At 40.8% G+C, this 19,184-nt stretch overlaps 1 protein-coding gene across 3 annotated transcripts in view; it reads right to left on the bottom strand.

The window, feature by feature from the left end:
• The window catches only part of dtx1 (deltex 1, E3 ubiquitin ligase), a 40,903-nt gene that overhangs the window by 15,337 nt on the left and 6,382 nt on the right, over positions 1-19,184 (bottom strand). The window lies entirely within an intron of this gene.

Below are 19,184 nucleotides of genomic sequence, written 5' to 3'. Positions count from 1 at the left end.
AATTCAAGCATGAAGCATGGATTTGAAGGTCTATCAGAAGGCTAGATTAAAAACAAAACATTGTTTTCATCTTTACCTCTCGGTCCTTGTTTGTTAGGCACGAAATATAAGGCACTGTCAGCCACTCTGGTGATAATATCACAGTGATAATAAATTTTTGGAGATTTGTTCTTCTGAGGATTTTGAGCGAAATGACCCAGACAATGTCAATAGAGTCATTTATCATAACTTGTGGTTCTTATAGGATGAGTAGTGCTGAACATAATGAGTGAAATGAACCATGTAAAATCAGCAAAGTGCCTTTTTTATTCTAACTAGCACAGATAGAAAAAGAGATGATTCTATTTTATCATTTTAAAAAGCACATTTTCTTATTATAGCTGCACCAATAAAGAATATAGCTTTAGACCATTACATGACAAGTTACAAATTGTCGCTGCCTTACTGAAGCAATGACTATGTAAATGATAACTTGAGAGAGAGAGAAAACAGACAAATCCCCCAGGACAACAGCTTGAGGCAAAGTGTCCCTGGAGCTTCAGGAGCATCATGTAAACTAACAAGTGTTGAGACAAACATGACCAACTGATGGAAATGAGATGTAACATTTTAGTGACTGCCTGAGGGGATAACAAGCCGATAAAATTTTTCACCCCCCCACAAAAGCTTCCATTCGATATGAAAGTGCAAACATGGCCTTTCAGAAACACAAACATCATACCCACAATGCCTTGCTTAGTAAGGCTTGGCTCTTTTCTGTATGGAGACAGGAAGGAAGGAGGGGGACTGGGAGCTTTGCACTTCTGTACCTCCGCTGACGGCAACTCAGCTCCCACCTCCATTATAACACAATTATTGTAGTCACATGGGAAATCAGGACACCTTAGCCTATCCATCTCCACGCCACACGTCAGCAAGGATATCCAGGCACTCCAGCAAAAAGCGTTCCACCCCCCATTCTCCCCCCAGCTAATTTAACGGGTAAATGCACACTCCCATGCCAGGGAGAGCCATGGTGATAATGGAGGAATGGGGAGCGTGTACCCCTCGTTCGTTTGGCAGCTTGGTGCCAACATCAGGGAATAAACTGCATCAGCAGAATCAGGAAGTACGACCTTGATCGTGTCCTGCAGACTGCTGCTAAAAGGACCCGGTTTGATGGCTAATTTCTACTGGAGCTGCTTGGAAACACACCCACGCACACCCACGCACACACACTTACATATGGCTGGTCAGTGACCAAGCTGCCTGTGTCTCTTGTGTCCTTACACAGCCAGCCATGTGCATCTTTCTCTGCAGGTTGCAACAGTGCTTGCTTATAGCTTGCTGATTTAATTATTGCCCGCAGCCATGAAAGAGGGGCAATAATGTAATTTACTGTGTGTGAGTGTGTATCCATTTGTCTGACTATTATTAGCAAATTATCTCATGAACCACTGAACAGATTTAATGAAGCTCTCAGAAAGTAAACACTGGAATAACATCTACAACTGACTAACTTTTGGAGTCAACCTGCCGCAGCTGACTGGTCTTACCAAACACAAAAAATGGCTATAATTCTGTCATTTATAAAGATATTGAACTAAATTTTAGTGTGATAAAAGTGAGAGTCATCCACAACACATACCCTGTGCGCTAACAGATTGCACAAGATCTTTGTTTAAAAGTTTGGTGTCCGTGACTGCGGACGATATGCATCCTTTTAAGGAACACTCAGCCTTTAGTTTTTTATTTTCTCTGAAGAAACCAATAAAAACTGACAATGACACAGAATGTTTCAACATAATAAAAATCCCCTATGCGTTTCCTGAAAGTCAGTGATTTTTTCGCACACCGAGGAAGGCTCGGTGATGGGCGATCAAACAACCGTTCCCCACTGTGGCTTCCAAGGGACGCCTTACATTCAGCGCTTTCAGACTCGCTGTGTTTCTGGCAACAATCAACAGCACGCCAGGTTTTCCACAGGCTTCATAAATATTTGAACGCGTGACGATGTTTAATTCCCAAACATCAATTTACCCTCTCGGTTTCCACAAAGAAATATTTACAGTATCTCTCCCTGAAAGCCCATTAGCATTGCTCAGGCTGATCTTGCAGAAATGCGTAAAGCGAACACAGCCATAGCTCTGTGTGTTGGAAGCACGTAATGTGTTAAAATCAATTTCCAGCCCGAAAGCTACAAGCTTTTACTACATGTGGGTAAAATGCAGTGATCAGGTTGGGTTTTTTTTTATGTCAGAGCAGCCTGGCTGGTTACCATAGTGACAAGTCCCTCTTCAGGCAATGTTGCTGACACCACTTAGCTGACCTGCTAACTTATCAACATGACAGATGCGTGTGTGAGGAGAATTTATGTTTGATGGTTTATAAGACTCTGTTTATGCTTTAATGTTCAAAATGTGTGTTGTTCTTATAATGTCCATCATTGCAGCGCTGCTTGTTACCTTTTGATCGACAGCGTTCGCTGTGGCCCCGTCCCTTCTGCAAAACATGCTCAGTCCTGCTCTGATTGGTCAGGAATGGCAGCATGTGAGGCAGCCGCTCACGCTTTGTTTGAGGTGTGCATAATAAGGCACTAAATATATTAATTATACAAATTACACAAAAGTGTTATATGATCATGACAAGTGAGAGAAGAAAAAGCTGCTTTCAGGCAGCGCAGCGGCTTTTTAGATGTCAAAAAACTGACTGAAAGTGAAGCTGGGGTTTATTCTTCTACTGCTCATTAATGTTACCCTTTACATTTGAAGAAAGCTGCTTTCCTGTTTTGATTGTTTGACATTATCAAAGATATTTCATCCTCACGTCTTCTCGAAAGATAATGTGATAGATTTATTTTAAAAAATTTGTTTAATTTATGAACGTCAGTGATTCACACAGCTCACGTTGAATCATTATCAACTGCTCTCAAAAGGCAAAATGCAGGTGATTATGTTTCTCCTGTGTGTGTGTTAGTCTGTAGTGTTAGCAAAATATCTCATGAACCACTGGACCATTATTGGGCGTACATCTACAACTGATTATCTTTTGGATTCAACTCGATTCAAGATGTTCACTACAGCCAAGTGACCTTAGAAGAGGCAAAAAATGGCTCTAATTCATTCCGTTTCACAAACATTGAGCTACAGTGTGGCGTGGTAGTAGCTGAGAGTTGTCCCTATCTAATAGAGCTTTATTATGTTTCACTTGTACCTGAAAAGATGTCCCTGTTTCAGTGGGACAGTTATCTCACCTCAAAGTCAAAGGACACAAAAGAGGAACATCTATTAATACAAAGCTCTCCTGCAAAGCTGCTTTTTCTGACCCAGAACTCAAATTAAACAAGTTAGTAGTTAACAATGATTATAAAGTCAGTTTTACAATAGGTGTGTATTCAGTATCACTCATTAATTTGCTGTGGTGTCGTATCACCCCAAAATATTAAAAACCTAAGCGCGTCTTTGCAAAACCAAACCTCATATTGCGTCATATTTAAAGCAGTACTGGTAATGTAAACAACTGCAACAAATGTAAAGATAAAGGCCGAGTTCTCACAAAGCATATTTTATTTACCCTCATATTTGCCTTCTGCTATAAGAACTGTGCAAACTGCTCAACATGGATCCTGTGAGGAGAGACCAGAGGCCTCACCAGCAGCAGCAAATCACCCAGGCCCACATGTAGGAAGTTTTATCAGCGTTCAGCCTGAAACTTCTGCCTCCTACTGTAATTATCTGCTGTACATACACAACACTTGCCCCTGCCAAGAGAGCCTGCACTGAGCTCCCGATGTTTTCCCTGTGTGACCCCTCTTGCGCTTCCTAACAGGAAACCAAGCGAAAGTGGTCACTTCCTGTCTGACCTCTTGTGCTTTTCACACAGCCATCTTTCCTGCCTTCCCTTTTCATCACTTATCTCCCTCCCACAATGTCCTCCAGCTGTCCTTTCCCCAACCCCAGCGTGGTCCCCTCTGGGTGAGCGATAGCTGCGTGATGTATTGCTCCAATCGAGCCTCACTGTGGGTCTCTAACCCCGCCGAACCAGGAGGGTTCAGGATGGGCTCAGTTGGCCTCTCACATCTTAGCAGGAGTAAAAAAGAAAGAGGGAAAGAAGTCAAGCCATTTCACATCCTTAATAGCTTTGTTTTTGTCTGCAAGTGAGTTGGGGCCTCGCTGCGAATCAGTCTTGGAAAGGGAACGATGGGCTTCATTAAATTGCAACATCCTTGACTGCCCTTAGAGCGACACTGCTGGGGAAGTAAATAGACTGGCAAAATGATACTTTGTAGTTAATTTAACTTTTATCAGAAATGTACAATTACCGCTCATCCTGAAAATAAAATTAAAAGCATGGCCCAAGGGTGTAATTTAACCTCAGAGCAGATCTCTAATGCAGTTTTTTTTTTACACAGAAACAAAGATCATTAGTGTCTTATCTTCTGTGAATAAATGTATAACATGATCAAATTTATAAAGGAGAGAAAAAGAATTTGAATCTATCACATTAAAGCTTGTCGAGCCATTGAAGACGTTTCTCTCCGGTGTAGGAATGGGCCACTGAGGCTGAGTCGCTCTTTAAGGCGTCTGTGTTGTGGTCACCCAGGAAACAACCGTGGGAAGAGGCCATGGAGGTTATCAATGTCTTGATCTGTTACTACAGGCAAAACCAAAAGAGCTGCAGCAGAATGCTCTAGATCTGAACACTGTTGTCACAGAAACACTATGGCAAGATTTTCTCTCAGCGTCTCAGCAGAGAGAGAGCGGATCGAGCAGGAGGGCGTCTTGTCTTCTTGTGAACCACTGTGCTAGTTCTTTCCCGAAGAACAGCAGCAGCAGAGTCCTCCTCCTGTACTCATCCTCTGCTGCTGACGGCAGCTCCCCCCCGCCTCACGCTCCAGCCTCTCCTGGATCCCTCCCAACACTGTCGCACTGAGCCATTCCTCACATTTTCCACACTGTCACTCACTCTGGACCCCATCCTGCTCTCACACATGCAGCGCTCAACTCTTGGACAGAGATTAGAGATCTGTGTCGTTGAATACCATCACCTTGCAGCTCCGCTGCTGCTGAGCCGGGATCATCAGCTTTATCATATATCTTTATAATTGACAAACCTCTCCAACTTCCCTGGGGCTCCGTTGAGCCTATTAAAACATACTGCTGCATTTTCCATTTAACTACAGACGGAAGGAGGCCAGTAACAGGTCGGGCTTCATATGCTGTGTGACTGGTACTCACGAGCTTTAGCCAGGGTCAGTTCACACACAGCAGAGAAAAAACCCATTATTTTAATTTTACTTTGCTGTACAAAGTGCAGAAAGTTCTTTCATTTAGCTGATAAATGGTTTAATTTACAAACTGTCCAAAAATAATAGAAAATGCGCATTGCAGGGGAGCAGAGTCAAGGCTGAAATTTTTAATTTTTTTTCCACAAACTCTTAATAACCTAAAAAAAAACCCAACTCACTTACTGGAAATTTATTTGAATAGTCTCCTGTGACATCATCATTTTTGCTTGTTTATTTTAAAGCGAAAGTAGCTAAAAGCTCAAAGCAGCAGAACAATACTTAAAAGCAAAAAAAAAAAAAAAGTGGCTAAAGGCTAACAGGAGCAGAAATGTAACTAAAATGAACAAAACAGTTGCTAAAATGAGCAAAACTTTAGCTAAAAGCAGCACAGGAAACACTAAAGCTAAAAAAGACAGGAGCTAAAAGTACCAAAAGAGATACTAAAGCTAAAATCAGCAAAATAGGAGCTAAAGTTAACAATACTGCAGCTAAAAGCTCAAAGGAGAAGAATTGTAGCTAAAATTGGCATAAAATACAAAAACAGAACAAGCTTGCTGAAGCAGATTTGAAAGAGGACAATGTTTTTGATGGATGTGAAGAGATCTGAATGTATTTCTAAGGGGGATCATTTAGGGGGCTGTGACAAAGTGGTTCATTTTGTGTTTACCACTTGTCCCTTATTCTTATTTTTGATTCACTTAGTTTCCTTAGTTGGTTATAATGCTTAGATTTAAACATTACTTTGCAATTTTGCTTCACTCACTATCCCAGGTGTGTTTGTGTTAGCATTATGTTGCAGTTTCCATCTATTTATATGTTTAGGTTAAAGCTACTACTTCTGGACCATTGGTTGAATTAGTTTCTTTTGTTTCAAGTTATATTTATTTATATTATGTTTTCCCTTTTACTCACCATTGTTTGTCCCTTGTAGATCTGCAGGAGTATGGGAGGGGCCGGCCCAGTAGTTCCTGCTTAAATGGCTGGATGATGTCATTCATTACCTGGCTGGGTTCTACCAATTAGAAGGTTTTCTTTTGAGTATTGCTTTGTTTTTCTTTAAAGTAACTTTCTGAGTTATCTTGTATTACATGGTTTATTTTGCAGACCATTTCATTCTGTTGATGAGTTTGTAAATTAGATTAATAATTTTATTCTTGTTTTTCTGTTTAGATGTTTGTTGTCTGACCTGTTTCATTTTGGCTTAGTCCACGCAAGCACAGGTGTGTTGCCAATTGGCTATAAAAACAGTGTTTTTGGAGGCTGGGAGAAAAGTCTGTCAGATGAACAAATAAAAGGCCTCACAAGGAACTGAAATGGGTGGCTGATGCTGTTTTTTCTGTTCATCTTCTGACCCTTTTGCCTACAAAACCTTTACAGGGGCTACAAATGCCACCAACATGTTTAATATATTTTTAAACACGCTGATGAACACTATAGGTCACATGTTCACCAAACATAATTGTAAGTCATTACTCTTTGCATAAACAAATGGCCCATGAGGTCATTGTTGTGAAGATGAGCCTTTTTGCAAACTGCCTTTGTATAGTTTGGGTATTTTTGCTTAATGAGCTATGTTTAATGTGTTTGAGATGTAAACTGTGTGCGGATGTTGATTTCTTCCTGGTTCTCACAGCGTGAAGGACTGACAGAGGAAGTTAAGAAGCAACTCAGGCATCCAAAAGATTAGGATGAAGTATTTTTGGTGGTTTTATCGTGAAAATGTTTGTCAGGGCTCTCGTGAAATATGATACTAAATTAAAATTTCAAAAAAAGAATGAACTCTTTTTATTCTCACTAATTTGCAACAAAACCCATTAGATGCTAAAGGAGAGATTTAATGCAATAGGATGACGGCAAGTTAATTTCTTTTTGCCTTCTAGCCACAAAACTGCAGCCACAACTTATCACCTGTAAGAAACACTAAAGATAACATATTATGCAATTTAACATAGTCTTTTGTGTGACTTGCTTTAATCAAAATACCACAGAATTACAGCACCATGTCTCTTGTTTTTGCTGTCCTTACAGCTCTGTTGAGAGCAGCTGGTTTTAAGTGAACAACTCCTCTTCTCTTTAACCTTTTTTACCCACAATTAGCCTCCTTTGGGATCAGAAAAATCGTACCAGATGTATCACAGTTAGAAGAATGTATCAGGAAATCCCTTAAAGAATGTCACATGAGCAGAGCTTACGCTGTGTGCTAACAGAGAAAATGGCAATGTCTCAAATCTTTTGATATGTATTCAATCGCAAATAAATCAGAGCTACAAGGTTGAATTTAATGCACAGTGTGAATAACATAGGCGACAACTCTGTTAGTAGAGGCAAGATTGGAGAAATTAACAATGAAATTCCTGCAAAAAGTCAATTGCTTTGTTTACAGGAATGTAGCTTGACAATAACCTTAAGGATGCACCGCGGCAGAAGACCACGAAAACAAATGTGCTATTGGCTGACTTCAACCAGGCACACAAATCAAAAAAATATAAAAATAAGAGCAATCTGATGTTAGGAGTTGTTTACCGACAGGCAGCCTGCTTGAAGGACACGCCACAGCTGGCTTAGTCAGCTGGGTTGGGCTCCAGACTCCTGCAACCTTAAACAGAATAAAGTGGGTTTGGAAAGAAACGGACGAATCCGAGCAGCAGAACATCTGTGCAGAAACGAACCATGACTTATCACCCCACAGCCTTCGCATCGCTCGTATGAAAAGTGAGCTCGTGATGAATATGCTAATAAATCCTACAACACGGAGAAAATAAAATAACTGAAGCACGTTTGATGTCTTAACATAAATCCCCCGGGGGGACATCTTTAGAAACTTTCATCCACCAACAAAGACCATCACAAACAATAAACCCAAGCAGGCTATTAGTGATGATGGAGAGAATATGGCTGTAATTAAAAAATGCCTCACAGACTGAGAGAAACTATCTGTACCCCCCCCCCAAAAAAATGGATGTGACGCTACAGAATGAGAATATGATAAGATGACTGAAATGCATGTATCACCGAGGCTTTAGATATGAACCCCCCCCTCTCTCTCTTCAAAAGCTGTTGTCATACCTGCACATCAAAGCCTAAAAGATCTATCCGCTCATTAACGAACACCCGGAGATCAGAGAGCAGAATAATGAGCACAACAGCCTGGTGTTAAACTCATTTAACAGCGCTGAATCTTACAATAGTTCACTTCTGCTCGTCTCTCAAAAAAAAAAAAAAAAAAGTCAAGCTTTAACGTTCGTTTTCTATCCCGAGAGGACATTTTCAACTTCCCCAGAATGCACTTTGTCATAATGGGTAGCGGTCGCGAATACAGTGACTTGGATTCTCTTAAACGTCCGCATCTCTTCGTCAGCAGAAGTGATGGATGAGGAGGACCGGAGGCAGAGGAGGCGTAGGAAGGAAAAGAGTGGGAGGACAGGGAAGGGGAGAAAAGGTAGGAGGAAAGAAAACCCAGGGGGAGTGAAGAGAAGGTGAAAACGCAGAAATACTATGACTATATAAGGAGGGAGGGAGTAGATAGAAGGCATATGATGAGTGCAGGTTATCTGCCAAATAATAAAAAAAAAAACAGTGAGGTGAGGGTGGGAGGACTTACTTCTGCTCAAGCTAAGAAAGTGAACACTGCAGTAAAACACGCCCATCTAATAGTTTCACTGCCAGCAAGACAAAGTGCTGAAGAAAAGTGGCTAAGCTCCCACTGCAACCGTACTCTTCCTCAGCCCCTTCAGCTCTCCAAAACCCTCCTGCACCCTGGCAAGGGGAGTTGGCCGGTTCCTGTGTGCTTGTGCAGCGTTTGCACTTACTGAACTAACACAAAAAAGACAGAGTTGATAAAAAGAAAAACTCGAAGAAAAAAAAAAGTTACAGTCCTGTCCATCCTGCTAGCGTCTGCACTGCAGCAGCAGCAGCAGCAGGCCCTGAAACAAACTTTTAATGATGTAAAATCGTGTCCGTACTCAGCCGATGACCTTTGCTGCTTCAGCGTGACTCACTTTTCTTTGTGTGAGCACAGCTCCTGCTCCTGAAAATATGTGTTGATGTACGAGAGGACAGAAGAAGGGCTGCTCCCGATGAGCGCATGTGAGTTTTGACGCACAATTGCTTCCATTTCACACCACTTCAGCTGCACCGTGTCCAGCCGGAGCCTCGTTAGCGTGTCAGCGCCGCGCCGTCAAGTGGCCGGGGCAAGGGAGCAGAGGGCACAGCTCCAGGCTCATGTTAATACACACACATACATATAAAACCTGCAGCGGTAGCTTCATGTGGCAGCACAATCAGAGTGCAGTGGCAGGGTCACAGTGAGTGGAATTTCTTGTTAGCACAAAAGTCACTAATTTAAAAAGCAAAAACCTGCAGCATAAATTTTTACAGATTTAGCCAAAAAATGAGGAGCCTGAAAACAGACACAGCTAATGAGAACATTGCCATTTTGAAAAAAAAAACAAAAAACTCTCTCATAGAAAAACCTTAGAGAAAAAGGTTCAGCCTGTTCACATTCAGAAATATAATTTTCCGCCAAATTTCTCCATCTGCCTGAGTGGCACCAAAATGTTTCTTCCAGGTATCAGTTCAATGTTCATATAAACAGATGAAAAACTCAAACATCAAACATCAGATTCTCAAGAGATGATCACAACCATGAGACAATCCATCTTTATGTTCGTGCCTCTGCATTCATTAAAAGTGTCTGTTTGTTTCCAAATGACGACCTTCTCGACGCCTCTGTGTAACAATCTGACCTAAGTGAAAAAAAAAATATGTAGCAGACTTTTCTTTCCTTTTAAAAGGCTTAAAGGCGAAAATATTAAGGGTGATACAATAAAACATACATCTGAATGCACAAATAATTTTCCCTTTCCTCACAATATCTTGCAGAAATTTGCTCAACCTTTAAAAGCCCAGCTGGACTGTAGATTACAGCGAGCACAACGAAACCGATGAGGCATTTTACAGCCATCAAGTTAGAATATGAACAGAGAATAAAAAAAGTAAAAGGATGTCGAATCAGAATAGGAGAAAAAACTAATGGTTAACCTGCCGCACACAAGTCTGTTCCCAATAAAAACACGCGCGACATGCCAGATGCCGGTCAGCATTTTCAAACATATAATTTTGAGCTATGTCAGCTGGGTTAGGTTTTCCTTAAAGTATCTATTTTTGTTTTTATTTGGCGTTTAGGTTCAATCATATCATAAAGCAGCAGTGGCACATCCGGCAGTCCATTTCAATGCTGACTAAAAATAACTAATTCCATATTCTTGCTGCATGTTTGAACCATAGAAAATCATGGCAGTTCAAGATCACACAATGCTATCATTGTTTGTTTGTCTGGCTGTTTCTCACCAAAATGTCTCATGAACCACTGGACAGATTTGAATGAAACTTGGATGACATCTACAGTGAAATAACTTTTGGAGCCAACCCAATTTAAAGTGGCTGCCACAGCTACTTGGCCTTTTTTAAACACAGAAATGGCTGTAACTCAGACAGCTTTATGTATATTGAGCTAAAATTTAATGTGGTAGTAGCTGAGACTGATCAGTCAGAGTGGGTGACATGCATTCCTTCATGTGGAGCATTAAAGACCCACTAGAGATTAATGTGTTCCAGTATATAATGATATTTAAGATTTTAAACCCTGGCGCTTTTTAAAATTATATATATATTTTCATAAGCGAGACCTTCCAGGTGTCCCTACGTTGCAAACAGCATCACTCCTCCCTTCATTCAGTGGGACACAGTAACACATGCACACTTTTTACTCCTGTACACACACACACAGAGTGAATTCATGTGCGACGACCCAATATTTCATGTCAGGCGTGGGACTTACAACATACTGAACATCAGTGAAAGCCGACCACCCGCTCAACAGAAGCCTGATTGATGGCCGCAACACATCAGGAGAGACGTTGAGGAATAGCTCGTGGGATTTTCCATCAGATAACCTCTGCTGCCACGCTGCACGGGCAGCACTAACCGCCACATAACACAATCAAGAACAACAGGAGCACAAAATGAGACTCTTAAAAAGATGAAGCCGGTTCCCACAGGAAGGCCATCTTATTCCTTATTGTGTAGTCGGCGTTCGGATGCCACGTTTCTGACTTCCTTCTTTATTATGTGAATAAAGGAAGGAGGCAGAAATGTGTGAGCTCTTTTATCGACAGCCCACTCATCACTTACTGCATGCAAAATATGTTAAGTAGGTGTTTTCTAATAACAAGAATAATTTTGGATCGCAATAACAATTTAAATCCAATAAGTGAAAAAAATTTAATTAAATTAAAAAAACAAAAAAACGCCGGGGCTATTACAGTGGAGTCTGACTCATCGGGATGAAGATGAAACGCGTTTGCTGAAAGGGTTTTTTTTATAATCCACTTCATGGTTGTCAGAGGCGGTCAGGTCTTATCAGAGGAAACGTCCGGCTACATTAACACACACTGTCACCCTGCCAGACTCCAGTGGTCAGCTCTGATCAGCACTAAACTGGACATGGTGTAAGAGTCTTGAAAGGGCGTCAAAATGATTTGTCCTCCGACTGCTGGGATGGCTTTACGAAACATCATTTTACCTCAGCGTTGCTCTACTTTCTTAAAAGGAGTTCTTGTTCTTAGGTCCAGACTTGTTCCCTGTGGAATCACAATGTTAATCACATTTCTGCTGCGTTCAGACTTCATTTTGCTCTTTTTTGTGTCCCCCCCCCCGTGTTTACTGCTCACCTTAAAAAAGGGTCAATTAAATTTTCAGCCACCCTTCTGTGTTGCCGTGTTTTCCAAATTGACTGGAAAGTTTAGCATCACCCACTGCCTTTCCTGCCTGAGTTTAAAACGGAAATCATCTCATGATGAGAAATGACGACGTTCCAGCTGTTTTGGTCAAAAGTTTTAAATAATATTATGCAAGATCTGCCTCATAATTGCACCATCTGTTAGCACCCAGGGTATGTGTTGGAACTGTGAATGACTTACGGCTATTAGTGAACCACATTTTAGCTTTGTTTCTGCAAAAACCACTAAGCGAGAGCCATTTTAGTGGTTCCTGAGCTTGTTCAGCTGTGGTGGCCATGTTGAATTGGGTTGACTCCAAAAGTTAATCGGTTGTAGATGTACATGCAGTGATTACTTTCTGAGAGTTTCGTTAAAATCCATCCAGTGTCCCGTGAGATATTTTGTTAACAGGCAAACAAATGCACACAGGCAAAAATATTATTACCTGCCTTTCACCTTTAGGCGGCAGTCGATAACTAAGTCTGTCAGGAGGGAAAAAGGACGATCGGAGAAGCAACACATGCTTGCTGAGGCTAAATATCAGGGCTGGATCGTTTTAAAGGCTGACTACATGTCCACTAGTCTTCAACAAAGCTAAAAGTGGCGACACAGTGCTTCACTGACTTTGGAGGTCAAAGCAACTCATCTGATGAATCCACTTTTCGTCAGTCATCAGTTCTGCTGGCGTCACGACGGAGGAAAAGGAAGCTGCTGAAATATAAATGATGAATGTTAAAAGTCCTGGTGCACTGATATCATAATAAAACGTCGGTTTTGGCGCAGCAACACTTCAGGAGGATGACTTTATGCCCTCAGGACAGTAACAGCTGGAAGAAACCTACATAATTCATATGGAACTACAATAATTAATCATTTATGAAATGCTACGAAGAAGTTATTATTCTACATAGGAGTTAACTTCAATTTAGTTGATTTTATACTCATCTTGGTGTGATAGACATGCAAGACTTTCACTAGAATTTAAAGCTTTCTTGGAAGTGTGGAAAAACACATCACTTTGAATATTTCAGTGAAATTCGTCTGCAACAGAAATAACATGATATGCTTGAGTGGGTAGGATTTCTGAAACATGGTGTAGTCTTTTTTATGATTGTTTGTTTTGCTTTTTGTCATTCATGACGTTAAATGTTTAGACCTTAAGTCTCTGAACAGCTGACATGAAAGTTTTAATATCCTGCAGCACCACAGCATGTGTCTGAGTGTCCACTTGCTGCGGGAAGTCTTCTTTGTTGCCTATAAAACAGCAACAGGTGAGCAACAATACAAAAAACAATGGTTGTTGAAAAATTAATGATCATTTGTGGGTTTTTCTAGAAAAGGGATAGTACTGATCCTTTCAAGTGGATTTTTGTGGAAAAGTTATAAACAATTAATATTTTACCTGTTATAGATAGCTCTTTGAACAGCCTCAGTTTGGAGGAATAGAGCTTCTTTCTGTCTGGACTGACAATCCAACAGCTATTCTGAGCGGGGCCGATACGACCAAAGCATAGACTGTTTATATTATAGACCTGGTGCCCCAGCCTCCTGTCGTTGTTAGGAACCGAACCCAGCAGGACCTGGTTTAAGGACCCAGTTTAGGGAAGCTGACATGTTGTATTTTTAGAACCAGAGTCTGGGCACTAAGGATGTGGGGCTACTCTCCTGCACACAGTCATGGTGTCACATGAGCTTTCCTTTAAGCCTGAAATAACTAAGTACAGCTTGAACATAGAGCAGCAAGGTAAGAACGACGCAAATCAACAAGAGTCAGTACCTGAAAACACAATCTGAAGTTGTTACTTTTTTAAACTTTACTAATTGCAATGTTCTATTTGTTTACGTGGATGGGGCAGGACTTAAAACTGGAACTAGCTGATCCTGTTTGGCTTCAACTTCTAGGTTAGATTACCGAGTACAGGTTCAGATCGTTGAACCAAAGTGGATATCTGCCATCTGAAAACAGCTCGGACGTTCTTTAAAGACATCCACAACATGTAAGATGTAAATTTTCCAATTTTGTCTTTAAAGTAAATCAGTTTGCTATAGTGTTAAAAAAAAAAAAACAAAAAAAAAACAGAAGCATTGGTTAAAAACAAAAACAGCAGAGGTTCAGGAATCAATTGTTTGACCTGAAAGACATTGCTGTAATCATTTCCACTTTTCTTTCAACAGACAAATGTCTCTGACTAAAGTGCATCCATGCAAAGCACATAACAGAGTGGAGGCATTCGGCATTCAACCTTGATGCACTGCTGGTATGAATCTGGAATAAATTTGATGGTTTGTGAGCAGCTTCCCTGAGAAGCCAAAGTGGATCCAGGCTGCCAGGAGCACCTGGCACATTTCCTCACCTCCCCAGCTACTGCAGGATGCTCCTCCCGTCACAGGATTTGGCCCCTTACCAAGAGGCAAGATTTAGAAGTACTTACAGGTGGCAGAGGAGAGGATGGTGAGAGAGCCCCCCACTGATATTCTACCAAGCACCTGGGAAGCAAACAATCCTAATAAGCGTTTTTTCTTGAATGGCGCATGCTCGTCCCGTAGTCCGTAACAGTTATTCCTTGTCTACTTTTCATTACTCCACGCTGACAGAACAGAAGCCAGAACAAAACCTTCTGCAGCCAGCTGTGAGGGTTAATTTGTTCTTAAGACCCAAACATTTAGCAGTCATCTCAGACAGTCTCACTATCACACTGTATCAGTGGATGTTTTATTCAAATAACCTAATTTCCAGAAAAGTTGGAAGTTTTTTTTTGTTTTAAAACTCAATTTTTGAGCAAACACAATCACAGAAGTGACTTCACTGCCCACCTGTACTAGATTTAGATAACTTTTAACAACTTTTAGATAACTGCAGCCCCAGGACCTGCGCATCTGGCAGTCGTTGAGTCGACCACGAACTTCTCTGTAAACCAAATTATTCTAGAGTCATGTAAGGTCATCTGTCTGAAGCTTGGACCAAACTGGGTCATGAAATGGAACAATGGTCCCAAACACAGCAGCAAAATCTACAACAGAATGTCTAAAAAAGAGAGAAAAGAATCAAGGTGTTGTAATGATTCAATCAAAGTCCAAACCTCAGCTTGATAAAGAAGCTGTGGCAGGACCTTAAGAGAGCTGTGCAGAAAGGAACGTCTGTAAACCTCAATGAACTGAAGCAACATTGGAAAAAAAAAAGAGTGGGCCAAACGTCCTCCACAGTGATGTGAAAGACCGATAAAGTTAGACAGAAAAGCACTACTTCGAGTCGTTCTCCTAAAGGTGGTTTTACAAGCTGCTGAATGAATGGGCTTGGTTTTTCCACACACATATTTTCCATTTTGCCTTTGTTTCTGTTTAACAGATAATGACACAGTGTAATCTGTTGTGTCTTTGTACACCTGAGGTGAGATTTGAATCATTTAAAAACCTGGTAAAGACCAGATCATTTTAGTTGTATGTAAATCCCTAGATCTGACAGACAGCGAGCTGTCTTTTCCCCATGACTGTAGAACAGCAGTTCTGTGTAGCTCCCAATGGAAACAGCCATAATTTGAGGGCAAATACTAACATCTCCATGTTAACATGTTCAAAATGAAATATCTAGCAAACAGTATGTGCAAACCTGACAAGGTTGATCCACGTTTGAATTTACTATCTGTTTCCGTGTTTTAAACTGAGGGAAAAATAAAGTTGTACAGTAAACTCAAGTAAATTTATTGTTCCGACACAATGCTTCAGCACAGAAATGCCCACGTGTTCAGACTTTGAGAAGCCAACAGTTGGAAGCAGAAGATGGAGGATAGATTACCCGTACAACGCTGCGATGATCTTTTATTTCTGGCAGCAGCAGGCGGCCGCGGAGAGCCAGACAACAGGCTCTGATCCGAGTGACCTCCCAGACGGGCCTGATAAGAGAGCGGTGCAGAGAGCAGCTTTAAAGCTGCTTCTCTGATGAAAAAGAAAGATATCCACTTCAGAAGTTAAAAGTGGTGACTTACCGGATTAGAAGTTGAAACGTGACGTGAGGAGACAATTTTATAACTAGAGCCAGGGGTTAGGGTTAGGGTTAGGGTTAGGGCCGTAAGCCTGCTGTAATGTAATAAAGATGTGAGCAGACCAAAAGCATGATGACTCTGGAAAGCAAATCGACCTTAAAGTGAACAACCACCTGCCTGATGCTTTACAGTCAAGAAATACAGAATAATAATAAAAAAAGGATACTGAAAACCTTGTGGAAAGCAGCAGTTTCTGCTCCAGATTGATGACAAATATGCTATGGGTTCATTTTAATATTATGGGGTTCTGTGGAAGCAGGATGTACGAACAGTCAGTATCCAGAAGCAGCTCCTGAGCCTAAAGTTGAGTGGGGCAGACATTTATTTCCTAAATCAATAGCTACACAAATGTTACAATTTGCAGTACATTTTCTGTGAAAATAGATAGACTATATATCTATTTTATTTATTTTTTGTTCACAAAGTTGTCGCCTTTTACCTCCGTCCCGCAGGTCGCAATTGTTTCTCATGAAAACAATCCGGTTTAATAATTAAATCAGAGAAACGGACGCCTCGGCACCCACCCCCACCCCCACCTGAAATGGGAGTATTTTTTAACTAGGTAAAAATTGAACAGACAGATTGGATTTCTAATTGTATTTGAAGAAATATTTCTGCAATAATACTTGTGAAGTAATTCTAAAAATAAAACTAAAAACGTGAGGCTGACATCTCTATATATTTACCCCTTTGATTACTGCCCCTTCCTGGGCTTAAACCTGCAGCTTCGAGATTACAAGACCACAGAATTGACCGCTGAGCGACAGGAGCCACACACTTTAGGAAGCCACAGAAATAGATAAATAACATCAACCTGTGGGCGATCTGAATAGTTACAGACAGAAAATGGGCCTACCACATCAAAGAAAATTGGGTTGTTGTTTATCTCTCCTCCGACTTTAATTGTCTGTATTCTGTTCATGTCCAGTCTACCTACTCCAAGCTGCTGACTGATGTTTTCTCTTCTAATTTTAGACCCTTAAAAGGATTTTTAAACAGAAAATCTCCACTGTTGGACACAGCAGGTTTGCTGCAGCTATTCCTGCATTAAATAAGATCAGGTGAGGTGTGATGTTTGTAGTGGTCGTATCGCTGAGCTAAAACCAGCAGAATGTGTCCCAATGAGACTTTATTGGAGCAGCCCTGCAGTCCTGATCACTGCTGACAGGCTTAATGTTAAATCTACTGATGAACACGGCCGGCGATCTGTACCGCTCTATGACTGCAAATAAGTAAAAAAAAACAGAGAAAAGAATCACAAAAAAAAACAAAAAACATTTTAAATGTCATTTAAAATTGTCAGTATAGTTGAAAAACACACAGAACAAAATAATACAGAGCAAGTTACGTAAGAGAAACTATTTAGTGGAGAGAATTATTTGTTTTTATTTATTTGTTTTATGTTTTGCTCCTATGGACTGGCCCTGCCCGTCAGTATCTTACCTGTTGGAGATAGGCATTTGAACTGACTCAGTTTGGAGAAATACAGGTTAGGTTTGACCAAATTGACTGTCTGACAGCTAATCTGAGTGTCCAAGCTGCCAATTTAACATTACACAGTTATACAAAGAGATATCTTTGATTATTTACACACAAAATAGCAGTACCTGCTAGCTGAAGTTAACTTCCTGTGCAGCCTGGGGCACTTCCAGCAGTAATATCATAATATTTCTGACATAATAGCAGAATAATGCAAAATTGATTGGCTTGTGAAGGTTGATAAAATAACTTTCATATGAACCCACTTGGTTTAGCTGTTAGCTCATCATTTTGAACAGAACGAATGTGTATTTCTTCAGTCTGAGGTTGTCCAGAGAGCTAGCTCCAACAGGTAAGATACTAAATGTTCATATTCTTCCACATAACCCCATGTCAAAAAAAGCTGGACAATCAAGTTAAGACCCTGTATAAAAAATTTACAAAGAAAAACAAAAAACTCTTCTCAGCACCTCATTCCCTTCCTCCAATTGTCACATTTCATCAGGAAAACACTCCACCTCTCCCTCTGTTCCTCCTCACTCCTCACCTCTGTCAACTCCTCCCTCCCTCCCCACAGTGTCCCTTTCCTGCTGACTTCCAAGTGGAGATCAGCCAGTTGGTTGGTGGCTATAATGGACCCCCGGGTACAGTGACACCTCAGCACTGCCTTGATTGAGAATCCGTTAGATTCTGTTGAAAACCATCCCTGACAAATCACACTAATTACAAAAAGAGGAGACCTATCTTGATCACTAAGTCTTGCATTCACGTTTAACACACTCACACAGAGGATACAGTCAGAATGAGACCATAGCATTACTAAATTAAAGGCCTAATGTGTTAGTGCTCAGAAAGACTCTCAGCCACACCAAACTTTAGCTCAATATCTAAACCTGACAGAGTTGTAACTATTTTTTGTGTTGTCTGAGGCCAATTAGCTGTGCCCATCTTGAATTGGGTTGACTCCACACAATAATCAGTTGTAGCTGTACATCAGGTTTCTGAGAGTTTCATTAAAACCCATCCAGTGGCCCATGAGATATTTTGCTAACACAGACAGTGTTGCACAGTGTCTACCACTCACAGTACAAGTCGTGAATGACTCTCAGCTGCTGACACACTAAATTTTAGCTATGCATCTATAAAAATGCCTAAGTTATAGCCATTTTTGTGTTGGCTAATATTGAACAGCTGTAGCAGCCATCTTGAAGCGGGGTTAATGAGTGGTAGATGTTCATCCAGTAGTCACATTCTGAGGTTTTCTTTAAAACCCATTTAATGGTTTATGATATATTCTGCGAACAAAGAAATAGGGTGGATTCCAACAATTAATGGCAAGGTTTTGAGCAAAGATCTTGCGTAATGTGTAGTTCTCAGAGTATGTGTTGGGGATGATGCTCAGCTACTACCACACTTAAATTTATCTCAATATTGGTAAAAATGGTGAAGTTCTAACCATTTTTGTGTTTTCTAAGGTCAGTTAGCTGTGGTGGCCATCTTGATTGGGTGTCTCTGACAGTTAGTCAGTTGTAGATGTACATGCAGTGATTAATTTGACTAAAGCCCGGCAAGTAATACATGAGATATTTTATCAACACAACATAGAAGCAACAACAAGGG

Source organism: Kryptolebias marmoratus, linkage group LG1, assembly GCF_001649575.2.
Source record: "Kryptolebias marmoratus isolate JLee-2015 linkage group LG1, ASM164957v2, whole genome shotgun sequence".
In the NCBI taxonomy this organism is placed as follows: Eukaryota; Metazoa; Chordata; class Actinopteri; order Cyprinodontiformes; family Rivulidae; genus Kryptolebias; species Kryptolebias marmoratus.
The sequence above is the reverse complement of the archived record's forward strand: the minus strand, read 5'-3'. Positions and strand labels throughout refer to the sequence as shown.